The 18165-nt window shown below is 41.5% G+C and overlaps 1 pseudogene; it reads right to left on the bottom strand.

Annotated features, from left to right (window-relative positions):
• Positions 1-15830: 15830 nt before the first annotated feature.
• Positions 15831-16415, bottom strand: LOC129073596 (rRNA-processing protein FCF1 homolog; annotated as a pseudogene).
• Positions 16416-18165: the final 1750 nt, after the last annotated feature.

The following is an 18165-nucleotide window of genomic DNA, read 5'->3' as shown; positions in this document are numbered from 1 at the left end:
CTGGAACTGAGAACTGTGAAAGGGCTGTGTCAAGCACGGTATATTTAAATGTAGAGCAGCGCTGTGAAGGTTTACAGTTTGCTTTCATCAGAGACATTTGTTAGAACCAGATTGCTGGGCTTCACGCCACACTTCATCAGGATCTCTGGGTGGGCGACCTGGAAATCTATGTGTTTAACAAGCACTCTACTGAGGGGAAGACACTTTGAAATCCTATGATTTAGAGGAGAGGCCTTTGGAGTCAGAAAAATGACGTGGACACATGGTCTATGTCTCACTTTCCTCCTCTGCCAAATGAGGGTAATAATACACTCTTCCTCACTGGGTAAATATGAGGCTTTAATGAGATGTATTTAGTATTTGTAAAACGTCGTCTCTTATGGCTGTTGTATGAAAAGAATAGCTTTGAATGTCACTGAATAAAGAACTGACCTAGTGTTCCAGAGCTCACTTAGCATATCTCAGAATCCTATCTTATGGGGGAAATGGCAGTGGCAAGTTTACAGCTATTGGGTAAGAGAGGGGAGACTGGAAAAGCAGCGGTCAAGGCTGGGCAGGTTCCAGTTTCCTCTGGGGAGGAAGAGCAATGAACAGCTGTGAAGTTGTCAAAGGTTTGTAGGAAGCAGCTGGCTTTGCTTCTTTTCTAAAGAAATATTTTTATTGTTTATACTGGTACAGCTCCTGCTTTTTCTCTCTTTCCCCGCCTCCACCCAGCGCCGCCACCTCCCCTCCGCAGTCAGTCCCCATGTTGTCGTCCCTGTCAACTGTTTACTTCGTTATTGTTTTTTTCTCCTATTTTTGCACTTCCTCTTTTTCTATGCAAATTGTTTAACATCTTCCCTTCCCTAAGACCCAAGGCTAGTCCTTGGCTAAATAGAAAGTTGTCTTGTTTAAAAAAGAGGACCCTGTATAATATTGGATGTCAAGTATAATTGAAAAATATTTAAAAAAAATTTTTTTAAATAACTTTTTAAAAAAGATAATCCAGGTGTAAACAATAGCATAAACAGAGCCACTTGAAGATGGAGCCAGAGCTAACATGCCAGAGGAACTGCCTTGCACGTATTATACCGCAAACATTAGAATGTTCAAAGCAAGGTAAAAGAACCTTTGGACAGGACCTACACAACTCAATCTCTCAAGAACTGTTTGCAAAGATAAAGAAACAGTTACAATGACAACTGGACTGAAAATTTAAAACTTGGCTCAGAATTAACATCATTATGTTATCTTATCTGCAGTAACAGAAATAAATGCTTTCCTTCTAATGATATTGTAATGGGGTACATGGTGGGGACAGACCCTGAAAATAGCAAAGCATATTCATCAGAGCCCATGGTTGTGGAATTGGGGAAGGGGATGATATGGCAGTTAAGGTACTTTTCATAACAAAGGCAAATTAATAGCTGTGCTGCCATCCTGGGTAAAACGTCTCTATGACTTTCAGACCATACAGTGACTCGTGACATAGCCAGGGGAGATGGCCCACCCCAGATGTCCGTGTGCCATGGGAGACTCTTGCCCTGACTAAAGATGGCAGCCAGAAGACGGTGAAAGGTATGGGGGAACTGGCAAAGGTAGCATATTGTAGGAGGGGGGGAGGGGCTGGATATGAGGACATGGAGGAAGTTCTGGTTTCGCATTTAGAAAACAAGGGTGGGCAGCCATGAGGTTTGAAAGGGTGTAGGAGGGAATGCCCTGTTGGCCATGAGGTCTGGTGTGTAAGGCGATGCCATGTGGTTTGGGGTAAGGGGATGCCACATGGTCTTGGATTGAGCTGAAGATAAAGGAGACCCACTGGGAAACCTGCCTGAAGAACATGACGGCAGAGGTGATGGAGCTGGGAATTTCAGGGACCTGCCAAACCAAGCATGGATCCACGGGAGATGCCTGGAATGCCGAAATGTGACTGGGACTGCTGAGTGGCAGACTTCTGCTCTTTCTGAAAATGGGACCTCTGACTGATGTATTCTGAAACTGGCCTGGTTTGGCAAGGGGGGAAGGAATATGTGTTCTACGGTCTTTCAAAGGGAATAGGACTTAAGAGCAGAAATCTGCCATTATCTGAATCTGTATAACTTTAAATAAACAACCCCTTCCCTTTTTCACCAAACTCTTGCACTGGGAGTCATGCTTCCTGGCGGCTGGCAATCGAACCCCACAGCTGTTCCAGAACAGCATAGATGGGCCTCTGTAACAGTGTGATGGTTTTCCATTCTCAAAAACACCCATTGTTGTTGTCTACTAATCAGAATGATATTAGGGCTTCTACCTAAATGACTGATTTCTGAATACTATTCATTGATCTCAAATAAATGCTATTTTGCCTATCACTTTGAAAGACCCTTTTATTTTCAGACTACCACAGAGGAGTTAGACTAAGGGAGGTCAAGAATGGGAAATAATGAATCAACCCAAACCCCTTCAATAGTACAGCAGCCTGAAAATTACTGTCAGTAATTGACAAGCTCCTTCCCTTCCAACTGGTTTGAGAAACCTTGAGGAGGGAAGCAGACAGTGGTATTAACCCCCCTACCCTCCCCTGCCCTTACCTACAGTCATGCATTCTATAATTAGAAGTTAAGGAGAGATGGTCCCATGTTGGAGCTGAAAAATTCCAAACACCTAACGATGTAGTAACCACCTTTGTAAGGTCATAGTGCAACACATTTGTGCTGATGCTGGTATAAACAGACCTATTACGGTACCAGTGTTATGAAAAAATATATAGGACATACAATGAAGTACAGTACATAATACTTGGTAATGATAATAAATGACTATGTTACTGGTTCATGTGTTTATTGTACTTTACATCTTTTTACTCTTAATAGAGTACACTCTTTTTACTTATTAAAAAAGTTTGCTGTAAAACTGTATTCTGTGTTATACAGCAAGCAGCCTCATACACCTGGTGTTCCCCGCATCTCTTCCTCACCTCATTTCCTCTTGTGACCGATTTAATCTTGCTCTGTTTTGTACAGTAACATGCTGCACAGGCCTATGGTCAAGAAGCAATGGCTCTGTACCATGCAGCCTGGATGTGTAATAAGCTACTTCTTTTGGGGGCTGATTTATTTTAAGCTCTGCCTTCCTTCTATAGCTCTGGTAGTTACAGATTAGGTTCTCAGTATTGAAGTGACAAGGGGAACAGGTTTCTGGGGTCATGGTACACTAAGGTAAGCACTACTCACCAGACATACAAGACTGTCTGGGACTGAAAGTGAATGAAGAGAGGACAAAAACAAGGTGGCTGTGTCATTAAACAAAATGTTGCACCCACTCCAGCTCCTAGCTCTCCCCTCTTATCTACCTAGAAAACTTTGAATAGGGAATTTGCCCATAATAAAAGATAATCAGTGATAAACTTATTGTAAAATCACTGATAAGCAGTGATAATACGAATAGGTATTGACCTATCTGTATGGCAGAGCATGTAAGTAATTACTGAATACCTGCTCTTCTTATTCAGAGGTAATAACCCTCTGAAGCCCCAAGGTGCCCTCACTCATTCTTAGCTCAGAATACCACACATACCTCCTTTTCTTTTCCGTCTCTGAACCTCTCACGTATCTGGGGTTTCTGACTTTCCCAGCTATGTGGGGTTCCCATGCATACATACATAATCAAGTTTTGTTATTTTCTGTAGATCTTTTCTGATGTGCGTTAGTCTATTATTAATGATGCATTCCTTTAGGTCAGTATTCCTCACTGGATAATTCTTTGTTGTGGAGGACCGTCTGTACATTGTAGAATGTTTCACAGCATCTTTGCTTTCCACTCTCTAGATGTTAGTAGATGTCACTTATGACAAACAAAAGAACTCTTTTCAGTCTTTGCCAAATAGAATAATACCTGGTTCGGATAAAAAGGGCTGTGGTACATCTACACAATGGAATATTACGCAGTAGTAAAAAAGATGGAACTCTTACATTTTGTGACAGCACGGATGGACCTGGAGAATATTATGCTAAGTGCATAAGCTAGCTAGTGAAAGACAAATACTTATATGGGGAATCTAATGAACAAAATACACTAATGAACATAGTAGAAATAGAAGAACAGATACATGGAACAGACTGACAGCTGGCGGAGGGGAGACTGGAGGACTGGATGAAAGAAGATGAAGGGATTAGTCAAAGAACATATATGCATGACCCACGGACATATACAACGACATGGGGATTACCCAAGGGATGGGGGGGTGCTCCTGGGTGGATGTAGGCAAAGTGAGAAAAAGTGGGGACAACTGTAATAGCATAAACAATAACGTGCAAGATAATTAAAAAGAATCATACCTGGTTGAGAATTGCTGCTTTAAGTCAAGACCTCCTCCCTCATAATCATACATGCACTTCCTTTCATTTTCTTTTCTCTTCTCCTTCTTCCTTTTCTCAGTAAATGCCATCATACTTTTTGTAAAATCATATTTATTGATTATGCTATTGCAGTTGTCCTGATTTTTTTCCCCTTTGCCCACCTCCCCCCAGGGCCCCCCACTCCCTCAGGCAATCCCACCACCATTGTTCATGGCTATGGGTCATGCCTAGAAGTTCTTTGGCTACTCCATTTCCTATACTGTACATTACATCCCCATGGCTATTCTGTAACTACCTGTTCACATGTCTTAATCCCCTCACCTCTTCACCCATTCCCCCCTCCCTACTCCCATCTGGCAACTCCAGAAACTAACTTCTTATCTCTTGCTTTTTAGAGTCTCTCTTTATCTTTAACCATTGGCCTTTTAATAATGGTGTGTCTGGAAGTGGGCCTCTTTGTATCCATCATAATTGGAACTCCCTGTGCTTCCTGGACTTGCATGTCTATTCCTTCACCAAATTAAGAAAGTTTCCTTTCACTGTCTTTTCAGATAGACTTCCAGTTTCTTGCTCTTTCTCTTCTTCTTCTTGCATCCCTATAAGGCAAATGTTGGACCTCTTAAAGTTGTCCCAGAGGCTTCTTACACTTTTCTCATTTTTTTTTTTCTTGGATTCTGTTTTCTTCTTCTTGTTCTGCATGGTTGTTTTTTGCTTACTTATGTCCCAAATCATTTATTTGATTCTCAGCTCCATCCATTCTACTATTGTTTCCCTGTAAATTGTTCTTTATTTCAGTAAATGTATCCTTTGTTTCTGACTGGGTCTTTTTTATGCTGCTGAGGTCCTCACTAGGTTCCTTGAGCATCCTTATAACCAGTGTTTTGAACCCTGCATCTGATAGGTTGCTTATCTCCATTTTGTTTAGTTCTTTTTCTGGAGTTTCAATCTGTTCTTTCATTTGGGCCATGTTTCTTTGTCTCCTTGTTTTGCAGCCTCCCTGTGTATTAGGTAGAGTTTCTATGTATTAGGTAGAGTTGCTTTGACTCCATGTTTTGGTAGTGTGGCCTAATGTAGTAGATATCCTGTAGGGTCCAGTGGAACAAACTCCCCTATCACCCAAGCTGGGTACTTGAGGTGCACCCTACGTGTAGGCTGAGTACACCCTCCTCTTATAGTTGGGTCTTGGTTGCTGGTGGCAGGTCAATAGGAGGGATTCACCCAGCCAGTCAGCTGCAAGGACTGGCTGTGTCCACTTATCACCAGCTTCTGCCCTCCACGGAGGATCAGCTGTGCCAGGGCAGAGTGGTGGTGCTCCGACGTGGGCTGTCCACTGGGTGCTTTGGCCCTGGGGTTTCCCACGTGGTGCAGGCCAAATTCAGCCCCCACATGTGTTTTCTGTGGGTACCCTGCCTGAGCTATAAAGCAATATGAGATGGCTGCTACTTGTGCTGGGCTTAGAGATTCCTAGGTGAAGTCAAGCTGTAACTCTAACCTGCTGCTACCACCGTAGGGCTCACTGAAGCCAGCTGTTGCTTGTTTGACAGGATTTAGGAGCCAAGACCAGCCACTCTTACAGAAAAGCAGTTTGGGTAGGCCCATAAGTTGGGTGGGGTAGAGCCTCTGGGGATCTCCAAGGTGGGTGACACAGCGTTAGCAAGGCTGATAGAGTCTCAGATATGGCACCAGCCTGCAGGTTCTGAGGGCAGAGGGCTCAGACAATGGCCTCTGCTCGCCCCAATGCCAGACACTTCAGTCTCTCCCTGTATATCACTGGTGCCTTTCACGCTGCTACCCCAGTGTTAGAGCTCAGAGGGAGTGAGTCTGAGTAGGTGAGTCGATGTGTGGGTTCCCCAAGAGGAAGCGCTTAGGGCTCCTGCATCCTCCCCCAGTGATGCAATCCCTGCTGGTTTTCGCAGCCAGAGTTGTGAGGACTTCTCTTCCTGACACTGGAATCCTGGGCTGGGGGGCCTGGTGTGAACCTGGGAATCCTTGCTCCCGATACATTCCCCCTAAATTTTTATCCATTGTGGGTTTGGGGCCAGCCCGTCCTGCATCTGAGCCTCTCCTACCAGTCTGGATGGAAGTGGTTTCTTCAAGTTCATAGTTGTCAGACCTCCATTCAACTTGATTTTGTAGTTGTCAAGACTTCCATTCAACTAGATTTCTGACATTCCTGAGTGATGATTGTTCTTTCTTTTAGTTGTATTTTTGATGTGGTTGTGTGAAGAGGTAAGCCATGTCTGCCTACATTGCTACCTTGCCTGGAAGCCTCCCGAGTCAATGCCATCATACTTTTGATAGAGAAACTCAAGAGTTAAAGATTTTGGCCTTATTTGATAGGCTTATGTGACTAATGCATGTGGAAAGCTATTATTTCGGGAACTGGAATAACATGACCACATGACTCCAGCAAGTCAACAAGCCATTCAACCTTTGTGCCCTATGGGTTCTGGAAGCCATAGAGAAGGTGTCTGAGCCACTGTGTTACAGGGAGGGTTTGCCAGTGACACAGATAAGGAATTGTTGATCAACAGATGAAGAACTACTAGGGAATCGCTGCAACTCTTACTCAAATAACCTTTCTCTTCCAAATCCCTTATCTACCCTTCTATCCAATTAACATTTTTTCCTAACCCCTTACCCACCCTTTCCTCTCCTTATAAAAAGGTCAGCTTGAAATGAGGTGTTAAGATGGGGTTTGAGGGTACATAACCTGCCGTCTTCTCAGATTGCTGACATCTGAAGAAATCGCCTGTAAAGATCCAATCCTCGTCTCTACTTACTGATCGCGGTGGCGACAGGCAGCATGAGCACTGACCTTTCTGGTTTCACTTTCCCTTTTATGCTCAGCAACGATTCTCAGGAAAATGAGAGAATTATTCTATCAGAAAAGCATAACACATGAAGCCATTATTAGTTACTAATGACTTAGGGTAACTAACTATCCCATTTTAACAAACAGTGAAGAAGTTCCCTGGATGTGAAAATTACCGTGATAAAATTGGGGATACCCTAGTCAAATCAGGGTGAGTTGGTCACTGCAACTTAGAGGGTAACCCTTTTAACCTCTGACCAATATGGTCCAGTCCATGTATAAAGTCTTATTCATAGAAGCCCAGACCAAATATCTATTAGTAATAAAAATGGAATTACATTCTAATTTTTCTGCTTTAAAAGTGTGTTAAAGTCGATTCTTTAACTACCCCAAGAACAACCTTTTTAATCTTTTTTCCCTCTTCCCCAATTAGCTTATACCCACACTACTTCAGCTTCTCTCATTTTCCCTTAACTTCCAAAATTCTCTTACTGCTCTATTTTGAAAATAACCTCTTTCCTTTCCCTTCCCACCTCTTAGGTTCTACTTTTATTGCCGTCTTTCAAGATAAATTCTTAGAACTGATTTGGCAGTGACAGAGAAGACACTCCCTGGGTGGGTGGGTGTGTGTTGCAGGAGAGAAACTAAGCGGTCTTTGTCACCGCTCACGTCCAGGGGGGAAGAAAAAGCCCAGAATTATCACATGTACTCTCACACATGTATTCGTTTATGAGCTTTTTCCTAATAAGAATAGCCGGAAATGAAAGCAGGGGAATGGTAATATCATAATTGTTGAGTTTTGATTGGATGTGAGAATGGACAAGAGGAGCTATAGCCAGGCAGGCGTCTGCTCAGAGCAGCTATGGGGAGGGTGCAGGGCTGCCAGAACTCAGGACTAATTCTTCAGTCCTTCGTGAGGGGCAGAGGTCAAAGATAAGGTCAGGAAAGGGGAATACAATTTGCTGTTTCATAGTACTGGATAAAGCCAATGTTACCTTCTCTTGGTTACACCCGTATCTTTAGCTCCTTTCTCCCCAGCACTGAATCCTTTCAGGCCTAGTTACCATTTGGCCGATTCTTTTGCCTTTCCTTCAATTGTTTTGAAGTCACTGCACTACCCACCACACAATCTTTTATTTAGCAAAAGTGTCCTATAACATAGGACATAAGCTCGGAAAGGAAAAGATTAAACTTTGAGGTCACTGCTATAATACTAAATGCCAATGAAATTAAACGAGGATAAAAACATTTCTTACGTATGCACTTTAGAAAAAGAGACAGTAGTTCTGCACTAATAGTCTGTGAACTTAAGCGGTTTGTTGCCTTTCCTGCACTTAAAATATTCCCCCAAATAACACTCGTGATTCATATTTTGAATGCCATAAGTTGGAATCATTTACTTCACTTACAAAAGTCACTGGTTTCACTTGGGGCAAAAGATCAAAGCATCTGAAAAACAAGGAAGGAACTGGCTGCAAACAAGGATGTCTCTATTTATGGGATTCTGAATACTGCGGAATGACTGGAGTCATTTTCATATTTCAAGGTCACAGTGACTCAGCCCTTTCTTTTTCATAAATGCCACTCTTAAAAAGAGCTCTGCCTTTTCCAGAGGCAGGTGATGCTTTTCATTTGATTAAATTCAATTCAATAAAGTAAGAGTCTATTGAACTCTTACAATAGGATGAGTGTGGAGTGTGTGTTTCATCTTAACATTAGTTATATAAATTATTCTATCATCTCCATAGCCATAATTTTACTTTATAATCCTATAGTGAAATGTTCTGGAAATGTCCTTTTGATAAGAACTGCCTGATTCTGGTGACAGAATTAGGGTCTGTTAGGGTTTAGCAGGTTGGGAGTCTAGTAGCACCATCGCCTACATAGTCACGGAAACAGAAACTCAAAGCTACTAGGGGTCTGGAGATGCCCTCAGATAAATGCTGGCTTTCCTTCTTGCTTAACTCTTAGGTTTCCCATTTTACTTTGACTTTGGATTTGATAGATACCTTAGTTTTCTTGCTATTTCAAAGAAATACTAAATGTATCTTATACCTTTTTTCATTAAATTGTTTACATTGATTGAAACATTTAAGATAGCAAGTGTTCTATTGTGCGAGAGATCGTACAATTGTTCTTAGAAAATAAAAGTTTGGTCTGGTCTCATAATAATTTACCTCTATTTCCTTCCTGTGTAATATCAAAAATACAAACCTATCCAAGTAGCTACTCCTTTCCCCTCAGTCTGTTTCTGACTTGCAAACTTATAATATAAGAAGGGGACATTTTTGGCTTTTTTTTCTCTGTTTCTTCTAGTATTTGCAGCTCTTGCTTTAGACTCATCCATTGTCAAGCACAAGGGGGAGAGAGAGAGACCTATTTTCATTAGAGTATTGTCAGATTGATAAATTCAAATATGAACAGTCTGTTATTGCATTTGTACTTCGATAAGTCATTTGTACTTTCCTACAGTTGGTGAGAAAATTAAAAATTTTAATTTATATTAACATTAAAAATATAAAATACTTGAGTCATCTGTAATATGACGACTCAAATTACAAATTTAGAAATTTTAAATTATAATAATAATAAAAATAGAAAGTACTTGGGAATAGATCTAAAAGAGATATACAAAATATTTGTGTAGAAAATTATAAATAAATTATTAGAAGAGACCAAAGAACACTTTAATAATGGAGAGATGTTTGTGGATAAGAAGAGTCAATATCAAAAATATGTCTATTCTTCCAAATTTATCTATAGATTTAATAAAAATTCCCAACATACTGTTTTTGTTTCCTATTGCACTTGAAAAAAATCGTTCAAAATTTACAGAGTTGAACGAAAGTTCAAGAGTAACCAAGACTCTCTTGAAGAAGAAAAAGCTATGTCAGGGGACACCTGCCCCGTCAATTATCAAGCTACAGTGAATAACATAGTGTTGGACTGGTACAGACACAGGAGTACTGAGGCAGACGACAGTGCCCAGGCTGACCCACTACTACATGGATTTATGGCAGAGAGAGGATCGAAGACCAGAGGAGAAAGGATGGAGTATCAATAAATGGTTCTGTGACATTTAGGTATCTGTCACGTACCTACTGCTACATGACAATATTTCCTGGCTCCTATTTAGTGCTTAAAAGAAAAACCGTTTGTTGATTTCAACAGTTTGGGCTGGGATCAGTTGGGTGCTTTTCTCAACTGGATTAGCTCACTCACATGTCTCTGAGCAGCTGAAAAATCAGTTAGGCTGATCTGCTTCTGTGTTGGCTGGCTGTTGCTGGAGATGCCAGGTCTTCCCATCTGGGGCCAGGAACTATTTCTTGATTAGGTCTAATTTCATCTCTCTTCTCCAAGGCTCTTGACTGTACCTTTTGAACTCTTGGTTCTAACTTTTGACGTTGTTCCTTTTCCATAAGGAAAGACCCATATTTAGAGCTATAACTTTCTCTGATTGCTTCCTATCAGTAAAACATGAGGGTTCTAGAGGCTATTATGAACTTTGAGCAATCTCAGTTTCTTCAATCCAAGCATGTGGTAATTACACAGCTCTCTTAAAATTTCACGGTTTCTTTATGAGTCTGACTTGAGTCTACTTGGTTAAGGAAGTCCACACCCATAATTCCTTTAAAAGAGGCTCTTGTGGGCCTGTCAGGCCATTGTAGGATAATGCCCTTAAAATACTTGGACTCTCTCCCCCTTTTTTGGTTGAGAAGGCCTACTAGATATCATCTTACTTCTTCGGAATGCCTTAATAAGATTTGAATAGCCACACCTTGGTATGATCTTTGGCCTCAGGCTTCTTTCACTTGGAAGGCTTTTACAGGCTACACTCTCTGGGGTGTCCAACCTGCAGCCCTCAGGCCGCATGCAGCCCAGGATGGCCATGAATGTGGCCCGATACAAAATCATACATTTATTTAAAACATCATGAGTTTTTTTGTGATTTCGTGTCGCAATGTATTTAATATGTGGCCCAAGACAACTCTTCTTCCAGTGTGGCCAGGAGATGCCAAAAGTTTGGATGCCCCTGCAGGGTGAGCGGTGAGAAGCAGTTTTATTGTCTGTATATTCCCTCTAAATTCTTTCTTCAGCTCTTTTCTTTCTCCCTAGACAGCTAAAGGAAACCAATCAATACTTTCAAAATTTTGCCAGGAAAACATCTTGCAAGGTCCATAAAACCATTTTGCCAGTTGTTTTTTTTTTAACTACATGATACATATTTTCATTTTTCTGGCCTGCTACAGAAATTTCCTCACTTTTTTCCAGCTACCACTAATTGTTTGCTTGCTGTTTTTCTAGTTTTTGCTACTGGGTTATGAATGATTTTTCAGTCTCTGCACAATTCAGATATCCGAGGCCTCATGTTTTAGGTTTTTGTTACAACAGCACCCTGCTTCTAGGTACTAATTCCTATATCAGATAGTTTTTGCTGTGTAAGCACTCCAAAACTTAGTTGCTTAAACCAATAATTGTTGATTTAACAGCTCTTGATCCTGAGGGTTGGCATTTTGGCTGGACTCAGCTGCAACATTTTTCTGTTGGTCTCAGGTGGTCTTGCCTGTGCTTCCTGGTCAACTAGTCGTCAATGGCCTCACTCAAGTATCTGGCAGGTAGATGGTTTCCACGTGAGTTCTGGCCATGTGTCACCCTCCAGCAGGCTAACTCAGGCTCATTTACATGGCAGTGGCTACAGGGTTTCCAAGAGCAGCAAGAGAGCTAGTCCCAATGCACAACTACTTCTCAATCTCTGTTTGTGTATTTATTTCTATTATTCCTTTTCCCAAGTCCAGATTCAAGGAATAGAAGAAGAGACTTTATTTACTACTTCTTGGGAGTAACAGTGAAAACAAATTGTAAAGGACATGCATACAGGCATGGATAGACACTTTTGCAATCTATCAATTAAATGAAATAAAAATAGCCCTGGTTGGTGTGGCTCAGTGGACTGAGCACCGGACTGCGACCTAAAGGGTCGCCAGTACGATTCCCAGTCAGGGCACATGTCTGGGTTGTAGGCCAGGTCCCCAATAGGGGGCATGTGAGAGGCAACCACACATTGATGTTTCTCTCCCTTCTTTCTCCTCCCCTTCCCCTCTCTCTCTCTAAAAATAAATAAATAAAATATTTTAAAAAGTGAAATAAAAATAAAATATATAAAATATATATTTATTTTATTTTGTATATAACCATACATCATAATGATAATGCACATTAATTGATAATTCAGTAATATTCTTGATAATTTGTAATGTGTTTGACAAGAGCTTGTAGCAAAAATAGGAATTACAACTGAAGTTTTCTTACTATTTATCTGTACATGCATTATTAGCATTTTCAATTGGTTCCTAGAATATGTTTTTTTTAGTCACCAACAAAATCTTTCTTGGTTAGTCGACTTTTCTTGGTTAGTCAAACTAAAAGGGAATTTATGAATTCCTTTCTCCCTCCCAGAGCCAGTACAGAGCCTAAATTAACAAATTATTGTACCCAGGTCTGGGCAAACAGACTAGGGAGAACTTCTTGGTACAATGACCCTGAGCAGCCCTGATAACTAGGGCAGAGGGCAAAGCAGGGTGGCTGGGAGGCCCTGCGGCCGTCCCCTGCTCTTTAAGGGACTGATTTCCCATCAGCCAGACTGTTAGCACTTTTCAGTCAGTATCTGGCCTCACCAGGAACACTGCCAGCCTGGTTTCCTATTTGGCTTCGCTGTGTAAAGTCCAGAGGAAGCCTGTTTATATCGCCTCTTTCCGGGAACCAGCCACACCACAGGCAGGAATGGCATGGGGGCAGGGGAAACAAGAGCTGACGGCTGTGCGTTGACTGGAAGTGGTATCTGGGAAAGCTGTTTGGAGCAGGTCCTCGAAGGGGTGTAAGAAAATAAGTTAGACTAGGCCCTAAGTGCCTGAAACTGGACAGGAAGTTTGCTGTAATCAAGAGTCCAAGTGCCCTGGAGGAGAACAGGAGGCGGATGTGTCCTGGAGAAGGCAAACTAGGGTGATGCAATCCGTGGTTAGCTGCTGGATTTGGCTCAGTCTCCGCTAGCCCTACTGGCCGGCCAGAAACCCTTGCCCCGTGCTGTTTCCCGGGCTGCTCGGGAATTTATTCTGCCGCAGTAGAACTGACAGTAGTTACAGCTCTGTCCACTTTTATTTTCCCTTACCCCATATGTACATTTCTTTCTTTCTTCTTTCTCTGCTTTCCTCCTGTTACAGAAAAAGTCCATTTACCCGGAGCTAGCAGAGTCAGATACTAGACACCAAGAATTGCAGTGGAGAAGGACTGGCTATTTTATTACGAACATTGCCATTTAGAGAAGGGGAACGTAAGCCTCAAAAGCCCAAACTCCCTGATCCAGGGTTTGGGGCAGGTTTTCAGGGTATATGGGGAACAAGTATGCCAAAGTGCTGATGGGGCTGGTTTTAATTGGAAGACCATGGAACTTGGTCATTTACAGTAAGGGGAGTTAGCACAGTATCTTTGTGAACAGCGGACCCTCTGTTTCTAAAAGGAGAGCAAAGGGACTTAGACATTGAGCTTCATAAAGTGGGGAGCATAAGTCTGTTTGCTTCACCAGGAAACCACAGTTTTCACACTCCAGGGAATCACAAGCTTTGTGCTCTGCTAAGGTGACCAAGACTCTTCCCTTCCCCCACTCTGGTACCAGATTTCTGGGGGCCACAAGAGGAGGTGCTCCACCATAGAGGCCTGTCAGTCTAATTAGAGGGTGTGAACCCAACCAAAGCCCGCAAAAGCCTGGGAAATTGACTGGTCATTTTGAAAAAGCACTTGATCCATCCCAAGCTAACATAATCCCAGGGGAACAAAGAAGGTCTTGTTGCCTCTCTCCACTCCGCACGCCCCCCCCCCATGACCCGCACTCACATGGCATACATGCCTGTCTCCTCCATGGCCATGCAAACTCCACATGGAGGATCCAGGAGGGAGCCTGAATACCATGGCACAACAATGGATTGCAGCTGGAAACATGTGCTAAGCTAGACAGAGGCTGAATTAGACTATATTTTAATATGGAGCAGACACTCTGGGCAGTGGCCTTTATACTGGCCCTACGGAAAACAAGACTGCAACCTTTCCTTGGCAAGATGGACGGAGATGGGGCATTGGGAAGTCAGGAGAGGAACCCCCTTAATTTTATATTATCAATAAAGTGTACCACGGAGCCCCATCCTCCCGTGTGGGTTTCAGGAAATTCTTTTCCTCTCACCACCACAAGAACTCATTTTCCACTGATAACACTAGGAGAAACTGCTAACTTTACCGAGAAATAATGACGACTGTGACTAATTGTATGTGATAGATGCATGGTCAGGGCAGCTGGAGGAAGAACTGATAAAGAATTATGAAGAACAAAGTGTCAGAGTGATGGAACCACGCACACTAAGAATTATGATCAAGAATTACAAAAAAAACAGGATGTTGGAGAAAGCTCAATGTGACTGCTGAAGGTTTACTAAAAAAGGAAGATGATGAATTGTAGCTTCAAGGCCATATAAATAAAGCTGAAATTCCATTAGAGCTCTGCAGCCATTTGCTGGATACCGACATGGATTCAGGTTTTTGTTTTGTTTGGTTTGGTTTGGTTGGTTTTCCTTGATTATAAAATTAGTTCATTTACATTTATAAAATGGCCCATTCAATTGGGTTAAAATTTCTTTTTCCCTCAACAGTGTAGAATAAGTGTCATTATATTTGTTGGTTTAGGAATCAGATGAGCCTGAGCTGAAGTATACTGTTCTGCAATTTACCAGTGGGAATATAGGGTCAATTTTAACCTGAGTTTCAGTTTCCTCATTTGTAAAATCAGGATGATAATAGCTACCTTGCAGCACTGTTGTATGGTTTTAAGGTTGTAGGGTAAGTAGAAGCGGTCCGGCTCCCTCATCCAGATGCGTGGGTAACCGGAGGGAGCAGCTCTTCACAACTTTGGAAGAGTCTGATAAAGCAGTGTTCCCACAGCCTTGAGCCTGGGTCTCTTGGTCTTGAGCTTGGGTACAATAAACTGCCCCGTAGCCTTGAGTAGCCTCGCATGCACCGCTCATGCTAGTTACTTCACTTTCTGGCCTGCAGCCTGCTTTGTTTGGGACTAGTACTTAAGAGGTAGGAGCTTTGGGCGAGGTAGGGAGTGGCTTGTGCCGGTGTGACTCTCCCGAATAAAGTTGTGTCAAGCATCCTCATGGCTCCACGCATCTTCTTCCGTCTACATGAGTCTTGAGTGGACCTGCCCAGCCTAGGGAGGCTGCAACACAGAGGTGCTTTTGTAAAGCCTCTGGCCTATGGTGCTTACTACTTAGTAGGTATTTCATAAATGAAAGGAATGCTGCTTATTACAAGTTAAGTAAATTAGGATGTGGGTTTTTTTTTGCATAGAATAGTATGTCACCATTTAAAATAAAACTTCCAAAGACTATTATTATGGAACAAATGCTTATGGTAAAATATCTTTTTTGTGAGCAGTCATCTGATTTACAAAAAGAGACAACAAACATTAAAATGATACAAAATATCATTTTCCAAGCAACATCAAAAAGTGAGTGTATTTAACTATAATCAGCTCGTAACAGAGCAAATAGGTGAGTGGAACAATAATAATTCATTCTGTACCATGTTTAATAAACTGGCAACAGAGAAAGATAGTTGAAAGAAAGCAGAGGAACTTTGTCTTTTAAGTATTAGAACCGAGGGGCTCCACCATCCTCTGGCATCCGCTCCATGTTGCAGCTGTGGTTAGAAATGTATATGATGGGAACTCTAGGGATCTTCCTGATTCTTCATTTAAGGTCCTGGTCAACTGTGGCCACAATGTAACATTGTGCTGAGTTACTCTCTGTACTAAGCAGTCGTCTGCAGAGGTTCATTTGTGTGTGCACGATAATCGTTCAAATCTTGGATCCTTGGTGATCCTTAGAGCCACTCAATGATTCTACCCCAATTTCTCAACTTCAGCCATTACCCACTCAGTTATACAAGGGACACACTTGGCATAGAAACTCCCCATCACTGACTGCACTAAGTCCAGTTTAGCCCTAATGGAAAAGTTGATAAAGTTGGTATCAACCAGGATGTGGTAATATGGGCCTAGTTGTGTGTTACATTGGGAGAATAGCAGGAAGAGTATTGGGGGACTTCTATTTCCTTGAGTGCAGTAGGATCTTTCTTTTCTTTCTTTTTAGGTTTTAATCTATCCTTTTCTTAAGCCTCTAATCTCTCAGACTAAGCATTCTCTTCATGGCCACATAGTTCCTTCTTTTCTTTTGCTTCCCTGTGTTCATGCTGCACTCTGTTTCTCCCAGAATATGGTAAAATATTAAATATAAAGACAGGTTACAAAAGGGGCTAATCAGTGTGATTTAAACAATGCAGATAAGTCTTTCTTACTTTTGTAAGAAATGGTACTGGTACTGATCAGTATTAAATTGGAACCCTGAAGTTGATCCTAATTTTTGCTGTAAATCCAGAAAGGTGAAATTTCTCCTTACTCTGAGTGGGTCATACTATGATGATATGCCAGACTATGGTAACTTGGTGTTCATTTTTTTAAAAAATAAAAAATAAAAAATGTCCCCTATAAAAAAATTTTTTTTAAGACAACTGAGTTACCAAATAGTTTAAGCAAGTAGTAAAGAAAACGAGTTTGCTTGGGATCCCAACTATAATTTGGAGTTATGTACACAAGGCAAGGACAGGTGAATTAGGGAAATTAGACAGAAAAAAAAATAATCTGGTATTTCTTAGGAGTAGTCCATTGCTTTGGGAAAGAAAGAAGGAGAAAGAAAGAAAGAAAGAAAGAAAGAAAGAAAGAAAGAAAGAAAGAAAGAAAGAAAGAAAGAAAGAAAGAAAGAAGGAAGGAAGGAAGGAAGGAAGGAAAGAAAGAGAAAGAAAGAAAGAAAAGAAAGAAAGAAAGAAAGGAAGGAAGGAAGGAAGGAAGGAAGGAAGGAAGGAAGGGGGGAGGGAGGGAGGGAGGGAGGGAGGGAGGGAGGGAGGAAAAGAAAGGAAGGAATGTTTGGAAGGACACAGACCAACATGCAAAAGGAAGTGTGTTGGCTGCATGCCGCCTCTTCCTTGTTGGCTGGGTTTGGCTCCTGTGAGACAGGCTGGAAATGGCTGGTGCTGCTTTGGAAGATACCTTGCTGCTGGGGCACAGATAGAGCCATTTCTGGCCAGTAGAAAATATGGAGTCTGGGAAAGGCTTTTCTCTATAACAAAAGTCATGCATAGGAAAAAAAAACATCTGTTTTTGGGGGGTCCACATATTGTCAGATTTACACAGGGTGCCAGTAAATGAAGGAGCCATCTGCATGCATGAGGATATGGCGCCAGTGTAACCAAGGATGGTGGATGGGGAGTCCGGCGCCTGATGAAATTGTTGGATTGCTCTAACAAGCCTGGAAACATTTCCTCCAGACTTCTTAGATGTAAAGTAACAGCCCCCTATTTTATTTTTAGCCACTTTTATTAGTGTATTCTGTTACTTGAAGCTGAATGCAAACAACTGATTTGAAAAATAAAGCTACTTTAAATTTTAATTACATTTTTCTCAACTTTTCCACTTTTGAAGATTTTCAAATCTTTACATTGGAAAAAAGTATTTTAAATAGTAAGCTACTGAATCTTAATAAGTTATTGGTGTGATTTGACCTTAACTGAAAGATGGTTTTCAAGAGCTTCTGAGTAATTATTTCCTGTCTTCCTTCCACACCCTGATGACCCTCCCCAGAATATTTTAACTTTGTATTACCATACTGATTGCTATCATGGGAATTGGTAAAATGCATGCAACTGTCTTTTGTTTAAATTAACCATTTTACTTTTTAAAAAAATTTTTTTTTTGAGAGAGGGAAAAAGAATGCACTTGTTTATGCATTCACTGGTTGATTTTTACATGAGCCCTGAATAGAGACTGAATCCACAACCCTGGCACATTGAAACTATACTCTAACCAACTGAGCTACCGACTCAGGACTTGCAACTATCTTTTGATTATCTCAATTTTGACCAAACTGTGAG

The sequence above is a fragment of the Pteronotus mesoamericanus genome, unplaced genomic scaffold (assembly GCF_021234165.1).
Source record: "Pteronotus mesoamericanus isolate MK-2021 breed Mesoamerican mustached bat unplaced genomic scaffold, CSHL_Meso_final contig_42, whole genome shotgun sequence".
NCBI classification, from domain to species: domain Eukaryota; kingdom Metazoa; phylum Chordata; class Mammalia; order Chiroptera; family Mormoopidae; genus Pteronotus; species Pteronotus mesoamericanus.
The sequence above is the reverse complement of the archived record's forward strand: the minus strand, read 5'-3'. Positions and strand labels throughout refer to the sequence as shown.